This window comes from Lygodium microphyllum, chromosome 28 (assembly GCF_053477565.2).
Source record: "Lygodium microphyllum isolate KBCC chromosome 28, Lygodium_microphyllum_v1.1.10, whole genome shotgun sequence".
NCBI lineage: Eukaryota > Viridiplantae > Streptophyta > Polypodiopsida > Schizaeales > Lygodiaceae > Lygodium > Lygodium microphyllum.
The window spans coordinates 1,377,237-1,398,465 of NC_141162.1; the positions used below are offsets into that span (position 1 = coordinate 1,377,237).

The window sequence follows — 21,229 nt, forward strand, 5'->3', positions numbered from 1 at the left end:
CTTTACTTTTCCTTTACTGGATTCACTTCTTTTGGGAGACTCTTCCGTGCGCATTTCTGCATTACATACACACCCCTTCCAGGTATTTATTTTATGTGCTTTATTTATTTTTATTTCCCCCTTAATCACAAATTAATTGTTAAAATGAACTCATTATTCACCCACAGTTCCACGCGCATTCGCGCTCTACATACACATTCTTTTTAATTAAAATAAACCAGCCGTTCACTTAGCACGCGCTACGTGCGCTACAGAGGCACTTTTAAATTTTAATTAAAATAAACCAGCTGTCACATGAGCACGCGCTGGCAAAAAAGCACTCCACATCACCTTAATTTGTAATCAATGAATTGCATTTAGAGACCCAGTCGGGTATCGCAGTCCGGGAATCGAATAACTGCACCGCTTCACCTAATAATTGGTAATTTAATTTATCAAAAGGAACCGCCGTTTTCTTGCTAAGGTTTATCACCTAATAAAAATTCACCCATTTTTAATAATTTCTTAAAATCAACCCTTCATTAAATTAATTCCCCCTCACTGCACTTAATTCCTCTTTTTAATGAACCGTTTCGTGGGATGGGTATGCGCAGTCCTGAGAGTTTTATCACCAATGTAGTCTTGATATGTGTCGGATATGGTATTATTTTGGTTTCCTGTCTTAGTTATGGTTACGGGTACGGTATGCAGTTTTTTTTCTTTTGTTGCCTGATACGGGGTTCTGGGTGTTTGTCTGATGCATCGCATGAAGCTTTCGATCGCATTTGTCTCAAGGTCATGTCGAATTTTTTCTAGGATGTGGTTTGCTTGGGGTTAGTTGGTCGTGTCACGTTTTATTGGTTATTCTCTTATCCTTGGTTTTTGTCTGTTGCTTTGCAGGCATTCTCCTTGATTGTCTGTGTTTGTGGTGTGTGTGTAACCATCTGAATGGCGCCTTCTCATGCTCCTCCCCCTATCCAGTATGTCCCATTCGTTAGTAGGGATTACTCTTCCCTACTTACTTTTGAGCCTCTCACGAAGGCGGGCCTCACTGCTTTTGTGGCTACTCCTTTTCCCCTGCTTCCAGAGGATCCGTCGTTATGTGATGAGTTCCTGGCCTCTTACAGCAAGAAGACAGGATTAGTCCAGGGCATGTCTATGACTTTGACATCTCGAGGCTTAGGGAAGGCTCTATCTCTACCCTTCAAAGGTGAACCTTTTGTGACCACTCGTCAGCTTTTCTCTAATGAAGAGATTCTAAAGTTGTTGCACAAGCAGACAAGGGAAATCCTCGATGTTAAGAAGGTGATAAACTCTTCCGAAGTTTCCTTTTCTATGATTATTGATCCCCTATGGAAGACGATCTGTCAGTTCCTTCAGGACAGGTTTATGCCTGCCAAAACGCCATCCCACTATTTGTCCAAAGAGCTTTTCACAGCTTCCAGGATGGTGTTGAAAGGAGTTGCTATTGATTGGAGCACTTACCTCCTCACTAAAATGGATCAGCATTTTGTTAAAGTCACCAGGGGTAATGTTACCAATGTCACATATGGATCATATTTGTTTGCCTTCTTGACCTATTCAGGTTTACAGAAGACTCTGCCTCCACCTCCTTCATCAGATCCAGTACCTCCTCCTCCACCTTCAGAAGAGTCAGAACCCATTGACATAGAGGATGATGATTCTCCGCCTCCCTTGGTCATACAGCGCAAACGCTTGAAGAGGGTAGCGGATAAAGCTCCTTCAGTACTTCCTTCAGTACCCATTCCTGCTACCTCTGGCAGTGAACTCCCTAGGTATCTCACTTGCAATAACCTGTTCCGAGTACATCGAGAAGGATCATTGGACATCTCAGTTCCTTCCCTGCACAGTCTCGTCTCAGGAGATGCGATTCCTTTCCTCTGCAAGGATATTCAAAGTTCCATTGAGTTGTCAGTGACAGCCTGTGTTCAACAGCTGTACGCATCTTTCTATGAAGAGCTCATGCAGTCTAAGGACCAGTTGCATAAGGCAACATCTGAGTTAGCTTCTGCTAAGGATACCCTAGCAGATTTATTTAAGCAAATGGAACAACAAACCCAACTGGTTGCCACCCAAAGCGATGAGATTTCTTCATTGAAGACCCAGTTATTCGAGGCTCAGTCACAAGTTACTAGCCTTTCAAAAGAGAAGGAGAGGATGTCCAGAGAAGCGACGGAATTCCACGCTATCTTAGATGACAAGCTTTCAGCTTTACAGACTGCTAATGACACAGTGGCCAACCAAGCCTCCCAAATCAAGCAGTTGCAAGATCAACTTGCAAAGTCTCGCTCTGTTCCTCCCAGCCCTCCTGTTCCATTGATTCCTTCTCTTTCACAGCAGGACTTGGCTGCTCTTCAAAGACAGGCTACTTTGTGCCCTCTATTCCAAGATAAAGTGGAACGATTGCAGTCTAGAATGGACTTGTTATGGTCTACCTTTGAGCAGTTTCAGGAATATGTCTTACCAGACCATTCTTTCTTTGTCCACTACCACTTACAGAAGTTGGTCTTCTACATGAAGCTTTCCACGATGGATTTACCTTTTCTAGAGGATGGCTGGAGTGGGGCTTGGTCTGCTGAGTTGTTGACAGAGGTAGTCAGAATGGTCTTTGAAGATTCTGTCATGCCAGATACCATGTTGATGTCATACATGTATCTCCGAGGAGATTTGTCAATTCCAGATGAGGTAGATATGGCATGGTATGTGGGGGATGTGGTCTTGCAGGCTGTTTTGTATGTCAATCATTTGGAGTTGCGCATAGCTGACATGTTTCAAAGTTATTCCTCCAAAGTAGCTGATTGTCATGATAATTCGTGGCATCCCATGATTGATTCGGTGGTCCTAAATCAAAGACAAAACACACCTCCTACCTTTGCCCAGAGTACTAACCAACTGAGGATGGATCTCTTAACCTATATTTCAAAACATAATCCGTTTGATGCTCCCTTCTTTGATGCCTATCATAGACGATCTCTCTTAGGACCTTCTGTTCCTACCCTCCTCTATTACCAACAAATGGCTCACCGCTATGCTATATATTTTTCCCTTTGTCAATCTAATTCCACAATTATTTTACCCCTTCTTTTCCAACCTTCATCTTTCCCTCAAATTCCTATTTTCAATTACTGTTCCTTTATTGAGGATAGGGTATTTTCCCCTTCTCCGCCCTGTCCTTCTCCATCCATTAATGTACCCTCCACATTTCCTATTTATCAGTTAATACCGTTCCTTAGTGATTCCTTACAAATTTCTGCCACTCCTTCTTTAACCTTTTCTTCCTTTTATGATTTTTCTTATCCTTTCCTTCATCCACTTTCCCTTATTCCACTACCCTCTCCTAACACTTCCATATCTCAACCACCTCAGTTGGTTAGTGACTGTGACGGGTTTGATAATCAGATTTCCAGAAGAAGGGGATGGAGTTCGGATGATTGCCTTACAGGACCGCAGATCAATTGGCCAGTCATTCCAGGAGAATGGACAGCTTCCAGTCAAGCTTATCAGAACTATGTTCATTTTGCCCAGCAGTATTCACAATCTGCAGATCCCTCAGTGAGATTAACTGCTCACTTTTCTTGGTACCTGGCGTATATGCATAGGCACTCTCATAATGATTCAAAGCCTATTCCAAAGTTGTGCATGAATGTCAATGTAAGCATTGATTCCCAACAGCTGGAGATATTGTATTTTCATGCCCTCTGTTTGCCTAGCAGATACTTTGTCCTGTTGGAAAGGATGTGCTGTCTCCAATTTTTTCAAAATCCTCCTAAAAACTTTGTAGATGAATCCTTATCTATGGATCGATTCCGACAACATCAATCTTTTAAGAGGGATCATCTTCATTGATACCTTTCCAATGTATGGTGAAAGCTTTTTAATGAACAACTCTTTTTTTTTTTTTTTTTTTTGAAGGAGTCATTCAGATGGTTGTGTTGTGTATTAGTGTTTGTGTTGTGAGTTCATTTATGTCCAACGAACATGGTGGTTTCCTATTGGATTTCGTGTACGAGCTACGTTTTGGAGATTTGTGGTGATGGGGTCGTGGATGGAGAATTGAAGCAGATGCAGATGAAGAAGAAGCAAACTCTTATATCCTTTACAAATTTGTTGTGATTTTTAGTTTGATAAGAGGTGTTAATGTATAAAGGGTTTTCCTTTCTTTGTATTTTTCTATCAGAAACAGGTTATAAGTTGGGGTCGTGGTGGATGGATTCTTTTTGAAAAGATATTGAAGATCAAAGTTGAGCTTTTCCCTGAACTTGTATTCCCTTTTTCCTGGGTCGCGAGGACGCTTCCTTATTAAGTGTGGGGATATGTTGAGTGTTGAAATGACTTGTTTTTTGGCTGATTTTTGTTGTTTTTGAGAGCTGAATGGTTGATTTTATGAGATGATTGATTAGTTTGGAAGTGGTTTGAGAGTGTTTTGGATGATATTGATTGTGTTTTGGAAGATCATGATGTTTGTTGGTGGTTCTGTGATGTTCTGATGGGTTCTGATTGGTTCTGTATACCTTCTGTTTTGTTCTGTTTTGCTCTGTTTTGGTCTGTTTTGTTCTGATTGTCTTCTGTAAGGAGGGATGGAGTATTGATTAATGAAGATTGAGATCTTGTGAAAACTTATTGAATGGTTTGTGAGAGTTTGGAATGATTTGAGAATGAGTTATGTGGTTTTGATGACCTTCTGTAACCTTCTGTAGGTCTTCTGTAGAGCTTCTGCTTATGTTCTGTTTCTGTTCTGGTACTGTTCTGTAGACTGTTCTGTATGCTTCTGTAAGTGTTCTATGGAATGTATGTGTGACTTTGGGAAATTTTTCTAGCCTTGGAAAGAGGTGAATACAAGTGCAAAAGAGCTGAAAGAAGTGGAAGAAGTAGATGCTGAAGACTCAAGAGAAGACTAGAGTGAAGTGATAGTAGTGAGCTATGAAAGGACACTGTAGTGGCTCTGGTGACCCTTCATATCAGACATGCCTCTTGGGAGGGGTATCCACGACCTAAGAGTGATTATTGAGAGTGATTTTGAGAGATTGTAGTGAGGATATGATGTATTATTGATGGAGAGAGAGAGAGAGAGAGTCAGAGATAGCCAATTCTACTCAAACAGAGTGATTGTATATGAGAGATTGAGAGAGAAGACTATGAAGATATTGAAGATGAATCCTATGTGATGTATTTCCATTCAAAGATGGTGTATTCTTTTGCTTTCTTTGTTCTATTGATGGATTTTGTGAAGATATTGAAGAATATGGTTGATTCTATCAAATCCGTGGGAGATCTACATGATGCTGCATGAAGATTTGTTGTGCCTGGTGTTCTTTTCTTCATTGTGATCATATAAAACATGATAAACAAGCTTGTTGATGTTACAAGATAGATTTTCTTGCAAGAGAATTTCCTTTTTCTTGGTGTTCCTCTCGGGGCTCCATGGGGTTAACATTACCCCCCTCCTAGACGAGTGCCAGTCCCATGGCACTCTGCGTCGAAGGTAGCATACGGAGGTTGCACCGAAGACGTGGGTGGAAGGGACTGTGGTGGCTTGCCTTGGGGGAGTTCGGATGCCAGTGCAGATGAAGGTCGTTGATGGCACTGCATTGTTCCGATTGACGGGTGATATGATTGTTATAGATGCCGATAGGGCTACTCTCTGTTTTGGGAATGGCCACGCATAGCTGGCACGGGGGTTGGTATTCGTGGGATGCTCATGGTGGAGTGTGCTCGTGAGGATGCTCTGGTGGTTTGCATGATGAAGTAAATGACAAGAGGTCAGAGCGGAGTGTGGATGTAGAGCTGACGGCGCTTTCGTTGGAGTCTTTAAGACCTGCAATTGGAAAACCTCTTAGGTGGTCTCTCCCTAAGGGGTAGTTCTAGTCTTCTTAGCATGCACAAGACATTTTGATTAGTTTGGGAGACGGATCGAACTCTAAGCAAGCCTGGAGTATTGTCCTGCACTTGAGGACCCAAACTGTGTATAGACTTTGGTGCAGATATTATGTGGGTGCTCGTGCATACTTAGATATTACGTAGGTAGAAGACAGCAGCTTGGTTTCTCAAAACGTTGTGTGGATGAAGCAAAGTAGTTTATGACAGAAAGAAGTACGCGTGAAGGTGGGTGCAACATCTTGTGCATTGTGATTGCACGACATAGCAGGATAGAACCCAGGGATAGTGTATTATCCTTAGGTGGTAGACATGGGGCCGGTACGATGAGGGCGATGTACTGTGCATGGCCATTCGTGCAGTGCATGCGTCAATTGATTGCCATGGTTTTAAGGCAGAGTGTGAGAGGAAATTGTGTGAATAGTTCAGGGTGACAGGTCTAACCACAGACGAGACAAGCTCCCTAGGGCTTTCCTGCCCTTGATGTGCCCTGAACTAGCGTGGGTGATGCAAGGGGGCTAGGGGACTAGGGATGGAGCCAATCGACCAAGGTCACTAGACCCACCTAATTTGAGGACCCCTAGGTGTGGTGTTGTGATCTTGGGTGTCTTTTTTTAATTTTTTCTTCTTCTTTTTTTTTGGCCGCAGTACAACCATTGCAATGTGCGGAGGCTATGAGCCTTTCAATGGATCGAGACATGTTAAGCCTCGGAGGCTCAGGAAATGGATATGACCGTGATGATTTTGCCCTAGTCTCATTGTTAGGGGAGTCGTTGTTGCGATATTGGTACGATTGCAGTGACACCTATCATGAGTGTAGAGCTTGGCCCAAGAAGAGAGGTAGCCCATGACTATGCGTTGGTTTGTGCGATGTGGGCACTCGCAAGGGTGATTGTTCGTGTTCAGCAGCATGGCTCTGTTGCGGTTCATGCACGGTCGTGGTTTTGCAGTGACCTAGACGTTGAACACGTTTGCACGAAGACGTGTGTTACCCTGCATCCACTTGTCACATCATGAGAGCACATGCTTGATTTCGTTAAGTAATTCAACAGATGTAGTTATGTTAACACATGACTTTTCGAAATGCTATGATGTTAATTGCAATGCCCATGTGATTGCTTGTCAAAGACGCGGCATACATTAGCAATAGGCAGAAGAAGTTGTACAAGTGGGGAGTTTCCCTTTTACCCATCAAAAGACAAAAAGTTATGTCCTGATAACTTGTCAAGCTACTTGTACATCATAGGGGTTTAGTCGATTCGTACTAGGTGGGGCGAGTCCGATTGGTTAGGCGACTGGGGTGGTGCTAGAGTGAGACTCCTGTGAGGTCGGGCAGGGCACATGTCGGCCGGGACATGAATGGTGTAGTCCCGGGTTGCCACCGTTTTCAAAATGCCTTTAAATAATTCATTGAGTTCTTCCCTATCCCGGGCCGCCTTTTCTGCCCTTGAGCATCTGGTGCTTGAGCGTACGTTGGGGGTTTGTGCAACTGGTGTTGCCACTTCTTGCACGCTTCGTTGAGCTTTGACTTTCCTGGTCCAAGGGTTTTTCGGCCTTCGTCCGGGGCGGTGTCGCTTAGGGCTCCGTTTCTTCGTATACCTTTTGAGGGTGGGCACATAGTGCACCGGCGGAGGGGCATGTGCTGCATGTTCCTGTCGTTCGCAAAGAGCATCTCTGCAAGCCAGCTGCTCATGGTTCTCCATGTTTTCCTTGTGGGGGGCCTGCAAGATGCAACCCAAGGGTTAGGCCTTGATACGGAATAAGATCATTCGCATAGGAGGGATTTCAGTGTGGGTTATCAAACGCATATGACTAGAAGAGGAGGGGTGGAACGTGCTATGCTCGTTGTAGTGGAATGGCCCCCATGATGATGTTGACTTAGCCTCCCGCCATTAGCAGATCTTGGCTCACGTCGAGTTACATCGGCTGGTGGTCATGGATTTGGGGCAGGACTCATCCTCAGAAGGATAGACCGAAAAGGGAAAGGTGTATAGAAAGAGACTACACCCTGGTTACATCATCAGATATGCTGGTCAGGGCTTTCCAAGGTGGCAATGCAGGGTGAATGCCCTTCGCCCGGAGGTGGAAATGGTCATGTGAGAGGGGGACTGGACGAGTCTAGCCCATTGGCCCCCACTCTTCTGTCTACGTTTGACTATTATTGCTTGTGTGTGTTGATAGTGTCTATACAGGGTGACACAAAAATCATTGTTTATATATATACATATTTACGAATCCATGTCAGTTCACAAGGATAGAAACCAATTGTAGAACTCGAGATTGTACTGGAGCGTGGCACACGCATCTAGTACCCGTGCCAGCTTACTCAATACCAATAGATATTTTGTCACATCGAGTAGCATGGAACCTTGCCCGAGTCTACTGGCAACATGTAACTCCTCCTCAGTGAGAACCTTATCAAACAGAGAGTTTTCTTGGCTTGGTTCAGCTAAGTTCGTACCGCGAATGGCAGTCAGCACTTGAAGGGAAGTTGGTGCCACATAGGTTGGGTCTCTTTGAGATCGCCATTTGGCCAATCGCTCCTCAGAGACTGTCATTTCCTAGTTCGGCCATTGCAACGCGGTTTTCACACCAACGCTGTTCAAATTGACTTCGGCCCTCTGACAATCGCTTTAGTTGCTCTATCTCCAAGAGATTTGGTTGGCAGAGAGCATCATTGAATGTGACAGTTAAGCGCAGTTCATCGGCTTCCTCACCCGAGATGAGTAGCATGCATTCATGCAGGAGCCTGCTATAGTGCTCATCAAGATGTTCTTACTCTTCCCAAGATAAGGCAAATGACAAGTATTCTCTTAGCTGCTCTTTAGGGAATGCGCGAATGTCTGCCAGGACATAGATACGTGCGAACACCTTGAGCTTGGCATCCATCTTAGTTAAGCATTCAGTGACACTTCTATGTTCAACGAGGGCTTGCTCAGTTGCTATCTCATGCAAGGTTCTAGGAGTTTGCCTGGGCTTTAGCATAGCTGGGGGCTCATGCCTAGATGAGCAGGATCGGTCAACGCTAGGATGTCTGACGCTCTTGGGGTTTCTGTGTTTCTCCTGAGGCTTCGTTATTGCGTCATGGTTTTCCCTAGATGTGACTGGTATAGGTTTGTCACCCTGTTGTGACAGCGTTATATCCACTCTTGACTGGTCAATGCAAGTTCTATTGTTAGTGGATTGAGTGTTGCAAGCAGCCATTGATGGTAACGACTGCTTTGATTTTTCAGAGCACACGGATGTGTCTGAGGTTTCACCACAGTTAGAGGAGGCGTCAATGGGTTCATTGGTGGGTGGACTCGATGCTTTCTTCATCAACTCTCTAGCGCTTTTCATCTCAATGTTCTTGGGGTCCTCAACCACCTGCAGTTGTTGTTGTTTTCGTTGTTTCCTCCTCTTTTTCTTGGTCAGTGAAGGTGCATCTCTCAACGACTCAGGACCCTGGACTAGGTCAACTGTTGTTGTGCTTGGTTGGACCTTAGCATTTCCTTTCTCTTGTGTGTCCTCATGGGACATAGCCGTGGCCTGCTGAATAGCCTTGCTAGGTTGAGTGGTTCGGTGCACCATCTCCTTGGCCACATCTTTGAGAGGTTTCTCCTCAAGCCTAGGCTTTAGGTGCTTTGGAAGGACTGGAGTTGTCAAGGATACTAGTTGCGGCACCTCCTCCATAAGTAAACTACTAAGGACACACTCCGTGAGGGGCATTGTCGCGGCCAAGGGCTGTGATTGTTGTGATCCCTGATTTGAAGTACTAGCAGCTAGTTCAGTGGACTTGCTACTATTGGTGGGTTGCGGTGTCCAGTCCTTAGGGCGATTGGAAGTGGTCACGTCCCTTGTCGCCCTTTGAGCATTCACCTGTGTAGATGAGTTGAACTGGTCGCATTGGGTTGCACATGCCTATCCTTGGGCCGAGAGCTACGGCTAGTGTAATATTTTCCCTCTTGGATATTTGGAAGCTTTGATGGAGATAAAGATTAGAGTGAGCAGCCGCCATTGACGACCGCTGTTGTGCTTCCTGTGTCCATTTGGAACAAGAGGATGTAGGAGATCTAGGATTCTTAGGTGGACTTGGCACTGGCTGAATGACTTGCTTGAGGCTATTAGATGATTGTGCCATTTGCTTTGTTGAGCAGTCAGCCTTGCCATGAGCAATGTTTTGCCTGTGGTGCTCATTGTCCTCTTGGGAAGTCAAAGGCTCCTTGGCCACTAGTGGACCTCGTACACGCTTGACAGTTACCTCCAATATCTGCTTGCTAAGAACGGTAGCACGAGGATCTAATTTTTGATAGGTCCTGTTTGGTTTCTTGATTTCCATCGTGAGGGGCTCAATCACTCAAATATTTGTGGTTCGAGACTTGGATTTTCGTTTAGGTTTCCTCCTACGCCTCTTTACTTTTGACATAATTTGGGCTTCTGGCAGAGGTGGTTTAGCAGGGGGTTTTGGTACCCAAATCCATCGGTTGTCTACATAATACCCTTGAGCACGAAGCAACGCCTTGGAAATCCATCGTGGCGTTGTGCTAGCTCTCCATCGATGCCTTCTTCTATAAGGCTTGGGCTTCTTTCGTGGTCTTCTACGATATCTGTAAGTCCAAAGTCCATCCTTGGCATTGTCTCTTGACCTTCTTGTTTTAAGCATGGCCTCACTCATTGGTTCTCATTGTTCGACCTGTGCTTGTATCAACTCCTCCCACAAGTCCTTGCTCTCGTTAGTAAGCTTGACTGTCATGTCCGCACCTACCTTGCCTTTCCCTTGAGGTTCGATGAGGTCACCCTTGCTAAAGGTTGTGACTATCCTCACACCCGGTAGTGTCAGGTGTATCCTCTGAGCTACGTAGTCAGCCTCACATTTGGTTGCCCTTTTGAAGGGTCTTCCCAGGAGGGTTTCCTTACCATATTTAGCACCATTTGGAGGAACATGAAATAGGATAGGCAAGCTCTTAGTTTCAATTGTTGCAAGGACATTGCACGTCTCTATGAGTGCTTGTGGAGGTTCCCCATAAGGGCTAAGAGTTGCACTAGTCAGTGTTAGCTCTGGTTGGCCTAGTAGGGTCCATGCCTCATAGGTCAAGACATTAAAATCTGCTCCTTCATCAATCAGAGCATCGATAATATGCTCTCTTTTCGCAGTGAGTTTGACCCTAAGATAAGCAGGTGGTATTATGTCTTCCTGTTCCGGGTCTTGGCTTGTAAATTTAAGCCTTCTGACAAATGCCCTTGAGTCGCCAACTGCACGACCGGACATGGATTCTCCACTGATGTCTTGGTTCGTCAGTGCGATGCTATTCAAGGAGCATCTATTGTGAGGACTGTCATATCTAGTCATTCTTGCTATTGTAGCTTGATGTTGTTGTTTTCTGCTTTGACTAGATGCAGTCCGGATGCAACACGTATGTGTTTTTGCAGTGTGGCCTATTTGCCCTTGTTGGCTAGATTGGCCCATTGGGGTTCTAGGGTCTCTGTTTCTCTTGGTTCGGGTGTGGGCCTTTTGGTTGCTCTTTTGTTGGTGAGAATCCGTGTTTGCATAGAGCCATTACCACACTAGGGTCTAATTTGGAGGACTTGTTACGATGCGCGTTTTCTCTCCAACCTACTTGGGGGAGGTGCGGAGGGGGCAAAGCTCCCTCTGTGGGGGTCCTCTCCTACTGGCGGGGTCCTTGAGTGGTTTATCTGAGTGAGTTCCTTTAGTTATTGAATGCAACTCTTACTTTATGGTCACTTAGTGTGCGTGTCGCTCCTCGTGCACTTGTGCTCAATTAGGCTTTCAACTTCTTTAAGTGCATTCAAGTGCGGAAATTCGTGGTGAGTGCAACAAGCTACTTGAAGCGTCTTATGCACTCCCGCTTGTTCGGGCCTGATAGGCTTGTTGGTCGCTTTTCTGGCTGCCTTGACGGGGTTCAGCACCTTTCTAATGTGTTGCCGTGTCCGTTTTTGGTCCAATCAGGCTTTACAACTCAGCGGCCTGCGTCTAAGTCCCTGGGTCTCGCAACTGCCTACTTCTAGCTGCTAAGCAGCCACGCCCTACGATTTTGCCCATTCTGTGGTGCCAGAATCAAGTTCTGAGCGTCCTAAGGGCCTTCGACAGTTTGCGTTACTGAGTTCTAGCCGGGTTAGGTCAAGTTTCTGAGAATTTGATCAAAATTTTTACTCGGCCCAGCTGGTCCGAATTGCAGGGGCCGATTGCCCGATTCGGGCCATCCGAGGGCCGAGTAGGAGGGGCCGTATGTAACTGTCCGAATACCAAACTCGACCAGTCTAAACCTAGATGTCCGAGGGCCGAGTGGGCCAAGGCTGAGTCAAGAGGGTCGAGTGGGCCAGGGCCAAGTTCTAAGGTAGTCTGAGTGCTCGATTCGGATGGGGCCAAGCGTGGGCGTCCGAGTGGCAGTGGCCAAATGGTTTGAGGACCAAGTGGCCGAGGGTTGAGTCGAGTGGTCAGGAGGGCCGAATGGGTGTGGGCCGAGGGCCAAGTGGGCTAAGTGGGCCGAATGGCCGAGCAGTCTGAGGGCCGATTCCGGGACTCAGCCCAGAATCCTCGTCACTCGGACACACTGGGCGTGGCGTGTTTTTTCGCCGGGCTTCACAAAATTCGTCGTGTCGAGTGTTGGAGGCCTTCCTCGTAGTCAAACAGCTCCAGATCCATCCTACTCATGTAGGGGAAGGTGTAGAATTACCTGGGTTGAGTAAATATCTCCCGGACGACAAGATTGAAGCGGATCCACTCACGAAGCTTTCCTCTTCTCTCCTGCTCTCCTGAAACCCTGCAGTGTACAATGTGGCCTTTCTTGCCACTTTTGGCCCTTATACCCCCTCCCGGGTATGGTATTGATGCTCCCTATCACTCGGTGACCTTAGGCATCATAAGCAAGCTTTTTACAATTTTTTGCACGATTTTTGCCCTGTTTTTGCCCTATCTTGTAACAGTAAACCCTAATGCTTATTTTCTTTGTTTTTCTTTTTTTTCTCCTACTCTAATGCATCCAAATCACAAAGTAAATACCTACACTACTCCATCTCACAACATAAATCTCAAAAAAGCAAAAACCTACTTGCCAAGGAGATCGAATACCATCTTCAACCCCCTCACTTCCTACCTATCTCAAGCACTGGTTCGGGGAAAACCCTTACTTCGATGCTCGATTCGAAGCGCGCAAGCACTCAAGGCTTGAATCCGTTGGTCCCGACAACAACGGAACCAAAATGTGGGAGCTTTCGCTCAACCGTCAAGACCCATGGACCGCTTATTGTTTCAAGCGTTCCAAGCCAAGTACTAATGGCTACCTGTCACATAGCTGATGCACCATCCATATCTACGGGTGTAGTGAGCTCACCTCCATGTCGTTTGAGTTACCTCCTCTCCCGCGCACTCTGGTAGCTCCATGATCCAAGTGCAAGCTTTAAGCAAGCTCCACGCTCCAAGCTCCATCACCGTGAGCAAGAGAAGAGAATAGGAGAGAAGAGGAGAGAGGAGAAGATAGAGAGCTTCTCCAACCCACGGTCCCTCACCCTCATACACTCACTCCCTCACACTCTCACACTCCCTCTCTCAAGCACAAGCTCAAGCAAGCAAGAACAAGAAGAAGAAGAAGAAGAAGAGAAGAGCTACTTTTGGCCACACACAAGAATGAGCTTGTCATTCATTTTTCAGCTTTATATACAAAACCCTAAATCCCTTTTGGGCGGTCATCCCCTTTTCCCATTTTTACATGGCCAGCTGTAGCCTAGGCCCTTTTTCCCATTGTCCTTTTATCTTCCTAGCTTTCTTTCCATCGCCCATCTATATTTACAAATTGCATGGGTGAGAGCCCGGCGCTCCTTGAATTAAACCGCGATGCACTTGCGCTCTTTTACACAAGTTTTGTCTTGCGCTTTTCCTTGTGCGCCTTTGCCTTCCATTTCTCTTGCCTTGGCCTTTGTCTTTGTCTTTTATTTTAGCTTTCCAGGTTTTCCACCGCCTGGCACTCGTTTACAAGATTTTAGGGTGCACCGTTGTATTTTAAAATGCACCTTTCCCCTTTTGCAGTTGCCTTGGACTTTTAAGATTGCCCTTGCGCTTTTGGCCTTTTCTCCTCTTCTTTCTTCAGTCGAGCTATCTCTTTTCCGCCTTTGCCCTGCATCTTTTTTATTTCCTTTTGCTTTCTTCGTGTTGGGGTTAACAATGAATATCGTGTTGTATGTAGGGAGAGTAGATCGTATGAGCAACAGCATGTGCAGTTTTGAACAACGACCACAAATTTTGATAATGTTGAGCTCTGGAGGAATGGCCAATGTCAAGCTCTTATGTGATACAGAGTAGAGCCCTAAGTTAGGGAACTAATCCCTTGAGGGAAGCAAGTTGAGATATGCTCTAGTTTGAGAGATCCAGAAGCTCAAAATTACGTAGGTGCTTTTTTTTGCTATGGCAAACATAAAGTTCAAGATGAAGGTGAAGTTAACGACGGAGTCATGAGCTGGATTTGAGCTGACTTGAGGTTAAGAGGGACTGAGAGAGCGTAGATACCATGTTAAAATGTCAGATCTAGAGTATGGTAGAAGCTATGGTGGATAGAAGATGAAGGTTAGATTATGTTGACATAGACAACGAGTAGACAACTGTTACACAAGTGAATTAGGTTCCAAGATGGAAGCTTGAACTCATAAACACAATCTTGTGTAATGCACTGACAATGACACTAACCGAGAGAGGAAAGCATCATGATATATCATTAAAAAAGAGAGCAAGTACAATGCTTTATAGGCATAGACTAGGCTGCACTTTCCACCATAGTGCATATGGGATTCTGCATCCTGAGCCCACACTGCTCCATACAAAGAGACTGAGGTGGCTGTGATTGCAAATACCTCAAAATAATGAATAACTCATTAATTATACCTTAATAAAAAATGAGATCTAATTAAGGAGCAATTGGTTTACTTATTTGAAAAGCTTATCTTGACTATTTAGGCTTCTTTCTCTCTCATTTTTAGTAGACTTGATTTAAAGATAGCCATTGTTTGCTATAGAAATAATAGGTTTTAACTATGAAAATGAGCTGACAACTATGGATGGAGTTGGATAGCACTTAATTTTTCCTCTTATTTGAAAATCCATTGGGCAGCTTTGTAACTTCGTTTACAATAAGGTATACTATTATTTTTTAACTCGACATCAACAAAATATATTATTATAGCACTATGGGCTGAGATCCTTTCTTCTTCTTTGGGATCTCAAGCCTAGTTCACTTTTTAGGCAACTTTGTTGCAAAAAAAAAGTAATGTTCTCATAATTTCATCATAATTAATCTCTTTGTTTGTGAAAGAAATAGTATGAAATTGTATGGAACTATATAGGATAGTTGTTTAAATGAATGATCTATGAAATCATGTTTAAATATTGGCTATAACTTTTAGGGTTTAGTATGTTGAAGTATTCATTTGGACTTTTGAACACTCTACAGCTAGTTGGAGACCAACACTAAAGGTAACAAGGTCATTGTGCACTTGTGGATCAATTGTATCAAGAGAAATCATGGAATTATAATCATTAAACCAATTTTGAGTATACATCAATGATCTAAAGAAATACTCAAAGGGGTGCTTATCTCTTAGTAATTACATCATGTAGTAATAGTTTGATAATCTCCGCTTGTGTGTGTGTGTGTGTGTGTGTGTGTGTGTGTGTGTGTGTGTGTGTGTGTGTGTGTGTGTGTGTGTGTGTGTGTGTGTGTGTGTGTGTGTGTGTGTGTGTGTGTGTGTGTGTGTGTGTGTGTGTGTGTGTGTGTGTGTGTGTGTGTGTGCGATAGAGATAGGGACACACACACACACAAGCTACTCCATTATACAAAGTTTTAAAAGTATAAAATTATTTTAAAAATAAGTCATATTTATTTTAGATCTTATTTTAAAATATTTTTTATTATTTTTATATATAATCATCTTCATCCTTAATTAATAGTAAATACTTTTGACTTAAATAAATAAATATGTATGAACTATTGACAATACTAATACATGAATTTCATTAAAGAACTCAATCAATTTTTCATTACTAACAATAAGACAAATTTTCATTTAATAAAACTTCAAGAAAGAAAGATATCATAATATTTTAAAAATAGAAAAGTTATTTGCAATTGGCACTATAGTCTATATTGTTTCTTATTATTATTTAAGATATAAGTTGATACTCATTGTTGTGTTTAGGCATCATCATAGTGATTGTGAATCCTTTCATTGCGATTCTAGATATATAAAGTCTTGAATTTCAATATCCATAATCAAATATTTATAATGTAAAATGAAAGTACAAAAATATATTGAGCAAATTATCATGAGAGCTTGATTGAGATAAAAAAACCATCTAAGTTATTTATGAGACCTTGAAATACATAAATGTACTAGGAGAATTGAAAACTTAAGTGAAACCTGATATTTTCTATTTAACAACTTTTATGTTTTGATCAAAAGTTCAAAACCATGGGTGTTTTGGAGCAAGGGTTTAACATCTATCATCCATTTCACCATTATTAATTCATGTTATTAACTAGTCAAATGTTTGGCATATAAATTATTTTCAAGCTAAGATTTTATCTGATTACCGATTGATCGTTCAAAGTACATACGATATATATTTAGCTTAGTTTGAGTATGTCACATTAAAAGTGTCGCTTACTGGCTTGCTTGCCATATCAAATATGGGTATGTCATACTAAAAAAGAAAACTTAACAACCCAAAAAGCATTAGTCCAAGTGCTTTAAGATATGAGAGAAAGGAAATTATAAGTTCTATAGACTTTTCTCATCAATTGAATTACTGTGACAGTTCAATTGTTGAATAAAATATCAAATCTACACATACTTATTTCTAGTGAATCAACTTCTTTGCAATAGGATGGCTTGATCTTACATTTGCACAAGAATGGTAATCGATAACCCTTTTTGCAAATCATGGACTATTGGTCATCTTCATGCCCCCAAAATACAACCCATGTATCATTATCAATACATCGGTTAACCAACTTATCTCACACAGACATTGGGCAATTACTACATCATTTTCAGCTTAAGGATGGCAAATCTATCTCTACTCTGGCTTGATTAGGTTTGTTTTTTTTAAAGGATGTCGATGATCCTTTTTATACTTCTCTTTATCACTAGGCAATTGGATGTTTGATCTATTTGTATAGTACATTGTCGGGCATTCAATAAAGTGTGTCCTAGTTAAACTGGTTTATGCATACTCATGGTATTGGCTAGTAGTTAAGCACATGCTTTGGAACTATTTTACCCTTACAACACCTCTATTTCCTTGCATGCTTTTAGAGATAGTGGCTAGATAGCATGTTTTGATATGAGTGTCCACTAGTGAAAATTATTCCTTGGTGATGCTTGCATCTCTTGTCTTGGCAAGAAGCATCCTATAGTAGCCCTTTAAGTTGTGAAGTTGAATACAAGGTAGCTTTTATAGCTACAACTGAGTGTGCTTGGTGTAGAGACCTTTTATCAAACATGCATATTGCACTTCCGTTAGTTACATATATCAACACTAACAATCAAAGCACATTGATAGTTGCATGAAATCCAATATATAATACACAAACAAAGCGTGTTGAGGTGCATTATCAAAGAGAGACTCCATGCAAGGCAAATTGATTTGGTCAGTGTGCCTTTACAAGACCACATAGCAAACATATTCGCCAAGGCTCTATCTAGAGAAATGTTTGAAGCTTTTTGCAAAGCTTTATGCTTACTTCCATTTCAAGATTGATCTCTTCCATCCTTGTTTTATTCACATCATTCACTTCACATGGGGAGGGGGGGTGGTATTAAATATACCTTCCATTTTCCTCCCAATCATTCTAGTGTGAACACACCCTATCCATGGGCACGTTTTACCCTCTTGCGTGAGGGGTCTTTTTCTCTTGTAAACACACTTGAATGTGTAGGTCTATATAGGATTTTACCTTGTACTCTCATTGTTGTGATTCATTTTAGTGAAGGTACTCATGCACACTACTTCATTTCTTGTCTATTGAGCTATCCATTTGATCCAACAATCTACAATAGTGGTTTACATCCCTTCATTACTCTATGAGTTTCTAATCTATTATAAGAACCTAGAGAGAGGAGTATATTTTCACAATAAAAAAATATGACCATAAGAAAGCATGGCTTTAGAAAAAGAATTGTTGGTCTCTTTATTCAATATCATGGCCTAGATAGAACTCTTATTGTTTTAAGAGCTTCAGTCATATTCACAATGCTATTTCTCACCTAGATATACACACTTCTTCTCAATCCAACTAAGCACTCATCAATCTGTCAAAAAAACAAATGCATAACTAGATTCAAGATGAAGCAAGCTCACCTACTCACCTATCATCCAAGCTTTCCGAGTTGAAGATGAGGGCGTGTTTAAATGAGACAGCATTAGAGTTGTAGATAATGGGAAAATCATATCGCCCATGGAGGGGGGCACCAAAATCCACTCCTACCCTACGAGGATACGCCATAAACATGGGGTTGTTCCTCTCATAGGGTAGGGTGTTGCAAAAAACCATCCAAGCGAGCATGCTGATGTCACACATCTGCCTCCTCCATAAGGGCTGGTAGCTATAACCTTGCACAGAATGCGGCACTTTGAATACTTTATTTTTCCAGAATTCGGCTTCTTCAGTTCCCCAAAGAGTGGGGTTCTTATCTCTTTCTTCCTGCCACTTCTGTCCTAGTCAGCTTACCAATCCCAATCACCTCCTCCATCACCTTGAGTGGTAAGACCCTCCGCAGGCTGTTGGGCATGAGGAAGCTGAAAGTGAATGGCTCTTTTTCTCTTTCCTATCGCTCCCAATCTACCAATTTTGCATGGAATCCTGTGGGAATTTTCTCAAGGCATGGTGGGAGGGGCGCGGATGGCTGCACGACTGGCTTGAACCTTAGCTGCTTTTTGGTTTCTTCTACTAATTTTTTCCTTCTTCCTGAGTGCGGCTTGTCTTTCCGTAGATGTGTCGACTGGTTGTTGCTCTTGGGAAAATGCGGCAAGGGGGGTTGTGAGATCACCTCTTTTCTAAACCTTCCCATATCGAATTGAAGTTTAGCTTCATCCCCCTGCCGATCTCCTTGTTGTGTTCCCTCTTCAAACCCTATCGCATCAATTTCTTGGGGGGTTAGGCCAGCCAGTAAAATAGGTACTTTCATTGATCATCCAGGCTCAACTTAACCTCCGCAGGTTGGGGTGGCATGTGTAGCCCTATGTGCAGAGCTCTGCGTGCGATACTGAGTTTCTTCTTAACCACCTCCAATGACTCTCCTTTGTTTGGGTGCATGGTGTCCATCAGTGTCTCTAGGAAGGCCTTCGGTTGGATATTAAAGGCGACCTGGGTGGCTTCTGCTTTGCTCTCTGCAAGGATCTTCTCTTTCTCTACCAAAGCTAGGCACCGCACCAATGTCTTCACCCTTCTTTCATTTTTCCTGGCCCATTCCTCGGCTCTCTTCTTTATCTCTTCCATGCTTTCACCCTGCCTCTGGACCAGGGACACGAGTTTCTACTCTTGGTCCTTTAGCTCTTTGCTCATGGTTCCTTGTTCTTTCTTTCCTTGATCCAACTTGTTGGTCATGGTTTCGATCTCTTTTTGTTGTAGCTCTAACTCCTGCTTTCTTTCCTCATCCCTGGCGGTAAACTTAGCCATAAGCTTTTCAATTTGATCGGTTTTTGCAGTTAACTCTTCAAGTTGCACGATCAGGAGCTTGTATTCTCTTTGCATCTTCATGAGTTCCTATGTTTCATCCTCTAGCTACTACTGCCTCTAGCCCTCTTCCCTGTCATCCCTAGCCTTTAGCTCCTATTTGAGATCAGAGATCTCCCTTTTCTGCATGGCTATTACTCGGGTCTTTTCGAGTTGAAATGCAGCCACTGACTCCTTTTCTACTACCAACTCAGCCACCGGTTATCTTCCTTTCCTCCTTAGCCTTCTCCAATTGTGAGAGCAGCTCGGCGACATACTCGTCGTAATTAGTTGGTGGTGTCATTGTTGTGTGGATGGGAGTGGTCAAGGCCTTTGCTTTTCTGGCACTTCGACTCCTGCCTTGACTCAGCGTCCATGGCCAGCCTTTTTTGCCCTGTGGCTGTGGTCTTGGTGCTCTTCCCTTGGGCAAGTTCTTTGTTAATAAAGTATTGCATCCACATCACGAAGTTTGAGACATCTGCACTAGTGGGGATGCTTGGGGTGAGGGTTGTTGCTTCGATGGGAGGCACTAGGAGGGTCGAAATAGGGTGAATGGGAGCCTTGCCTTTGCTCTCAGTGACGGCTAGCGGTACAATTTCTGGCACCTGTGTGTTGGAACCGGGCCCCTCCTCTCTGGGCAGGCTCATAGCCCCTAGGTCATCTACCCTGTTTTGTTGTTCGATTGACTGGTGTGTGGCTTCGGCCAAGTCTTCCTCCTCCTTCCGTCTTAGCTCCTCTTCTTCAGCAGCTCTTCTCTCCCTCTCTTTCTCTGTTTTCTTAGACTCTTCTTCTAATCTGCCTACTTCCCTTTTTTTCTTCTTCTCCCTCTCTTTAGCCTCTTTGAGGAATTCCCTATTTTCTCTCTCTAAATCCTCTTTCTCTTTTTTCTGGCCTTCATCCTGCTTCTTCTTTTGTGTTGTCTTTTTAACAGGTTTCTTTGATGCCTTCTTGCTCATCTGTTCCTTATGTTCTTTCCCTTCTTCTTCACTCTCAGTTCTGTCACTGGATAATTCTTTGTCCTGGTGAGGGGGCGATCTCTCGGGTGTTTCTCCCTCTCCTTTCTTTGTTTTCCTAAGCCTGTTTTACCACCTCCTGAATGAGGGCAGTCAAAATGCTTTCGTACCATTTTCCCTACCTCCTGAATGAGGGCAGTCAAATTTTAATGCTTTCATTCTTCCCCTCAAATTTGACTTTTTTTTTCTTTATTTCAAAGTTTTCGTACCATTTTCCCTACCTCACTCGTTTTTTACGTGTTTATGCATTTGCTTGATTTTCCTTGGTTTTGGTTTGATTCACCTTACCCCCCTCCCCTTCTAGCTTGAGAAGAATCCTTCCTAGGATTGAAGGTTAGGAGATCAAGGGCATTCTACAATGTGGCCTAGAATTTACCTGCGTAGGAGCCAAGTATAGAAATTGGGATTGTACTCTAACTGAGCTGTGCGGTCTAGATCAAAGGGTCGAATACCTACGTGTGTGATGTATGTGAGAACATCTATTAGGAAGTCACCGGAATCGACACGGCTAGCAATATGTAACTCTTTCTCAGTCAGTAGGCGATTGAGATAGGGGTATCCTTTGATGTGCTCCTCCATGGGTCGGCCACGAAGAGTGGTTAACACTCTATACGAGGTTGGCGCAATGTAAGTGGGGTCGTA

At 43.4% G+C, this 21,229-nt stretch overlaps 1 protein-coding gene and 1 non-coding gene across 2 annotated transcripts in view; one reads left to right on the top strand and one right to left on the bottom strand.

The window, feature by feature from the left end:
• The window catches only part of LOC148011119 (uncharacterized), a 108,960-nt gene that overhangs the window by 69,476 nt on the left and 18,255 nt on the right, over positions 1-21,229 (bottom strand). The gene's annotated exons all lie outside the window — the stretch shown is intronic.
• On the top strand, positions 4,195-4,262 carry LOC148011120 (small nucleolar RNA SNORD36). Its single transcript, XR_015689413.1, has one exon. It is a non-coding gene; the product is annotated as a small nucleolar RNA SNORD36 (small nucleolar RNA).